Raw genomic sequence first — 2,134 nt, 5'->3', positions numbered from 1 at the left:
AGCTTTCAGTTATTTTGTGAGAAGTCTATCTCTCATGTTTGTCTAAAAATATAGTACTATCATCAAAAATAATATTAATTATATATTTTTATAAACAATATTTATAAAAATTTATTTTTATTATCATACTGTTAATGCATTATGTATGTTATGTGTGCATTATGAGATATCCTGCTATACTGAAGTAAAAATGTTTTGAAAACATATGTAATTATCATATAAGACTATACTGTCTCTTAATGGCCTTTGGTAGTAGGGTATATAGGTGCAATTACAGAGTACCTATTTTAAGAATCTTGAGTTTAGTGCCATATTAAAGCATACTAAATTCACAGAAACTACGTAAAAACTTTAATATGATCATCCATAAAATATTATATATGTAGTCAAAGGCTTGATCATTCTAAAATGTTAGTAAATGTGCACACACCCAAGACTTGCTCTATATAACACTACTGATGATAAGATGGGATGCCTTATGACATGGTTCCCCTTTTGGGTTCAATCCAAGGAAGTTTAATTACCAAACCTCAAGTTGACCTCCCCAGAGAACATAAGTTAGATCCCAGTGAGTATCAGTTTTTTTTTGGTGTGTGTTTTGTTTTCGTTTTTGTTTGGGACAAGGTCTGGCTCTGTCACCCAGGCAGGAGTTCAGTGGCAACCAGTGAATATGTCTTTTGCTGCATTGTCTTTAAGCTGTAGACATTTGGAAAATTCATGTCTATCTACTTAATTAGTGGCATTTAAATGAAATTTTAAAAACTTCTTTACAACCATTTTGATAGCTCATGATTAGATTTGTTATGATAGCCTGTGCGTGTGTGCATGTGTGTGTGTGTGTGTGTGTGTGTCTGTCGAGCATTTATTAAGAGTATTCTTTGTGGTGCCAGGCAGTGGTCTAGGTGCTAGGTGCTGTGAATGAAATGAACAAAACAGTCTGTTCTTTCATGGACCGTACAGACTACCATTATGCTATCATTAGCTTAAGGTGTATAAGCTGTATTATCCCTCCTATTATATTTACTAAATTATGAAATATTTGAGTTTACAAAATTTTGCCACATCTATTATTGAATAATCCTTAAATTTCCTTTCCCATATCTGCCCCATGCATTATATCAGTAAACATTAGACCCTTTTTCAGTCTTTAGAATTATACTAGAAAAGTCCAACTAAAAGTAGTCAGTTATTAAGATACAAAACAAGGCATTTTAGTTTTATGAGAGCAGAAAGTGTGCTTATAAAGTATACATAAAAAGGAGCATGAAATAAAACATCTATTTCCACTTCAGAATGATCATAGTTAATTGACCTTAGTAACTTTTTATATATTTGTTAAAAGGGATATGAATTCTTAAAATTCATAGTTAATCGATCCATGAGACACATGTTTTTGTTATAAAATGTGCAACTGTGGATTTTAAAAGTTTATGTTAAAAGCTTGCTTTGATTTGTGTTAAGAGTTTTAAATTAGTAAGATCCTCAGTCTTAGAGCATCATTTGCTTTGCATGTGGTCCTATACAGTATTATACCAAAAATTAAAACAGAGATGAGTGATTTGTTTTTATTCATCCAGAGTACATTGACCCTTAAATATGTTATATTTAAATGTAAATAACTTTAGAAAACCAGATTATTTGCAAACATGTATAATTAAATGTTTAATGTTACTGTTAAGCTTGCTGCTTTGAAAATATCCTGTAACCTGTTAAACTTCTAAATTTATTTTGTAGAAAATCTGTGAGTTCCCCTAGGTTTTATCTGAGGTATGCAAAAGGGGAATTTGTTCATAGAAAAAACATTACTCCATAGTACATTTTATGCATAGCATACAATCTTCAGGTCTCATTTTATAAGCCAATTAGCATATTAATTTTAAACATATAAGTGTGATATTTTCCAATTCAATTCATTTCGACAAATATTTAGTAAGCACCTACTATGTGCAAGTCTCCTTATCGGGGAAGTGGTAATACTAAGAACTCGCCACATTCTTATTGTTTCATCTCTAAATTATCTAGGTTGAGTTTTATTGTTTCATGGTTAACTCTCAGCTAACCTACATTAGTGGAAGGAAGAATAAATAATACATATAATTCAGAAATGTGGAAAATTAAAATAACATTGATTTGG

This window comes from Rhinopithecus bieti, unplaced genomic scaffold, assembly GCF_001698545.2.
Source record: "Rhinopithecus bieti isolate Rb0 unplaced genomic scaffold, ASM169854v2 scaffold_22010, whole genome shotgun sequence".
NCBI lineage: Eukaryota > Metazoa > Chordata > Mammalia > Primates > Cercopithecidae > Rhinopithecus > Rhinopithecus bieti.
This window is presented reverse-complemented; position numbering follows the sequence as displayed.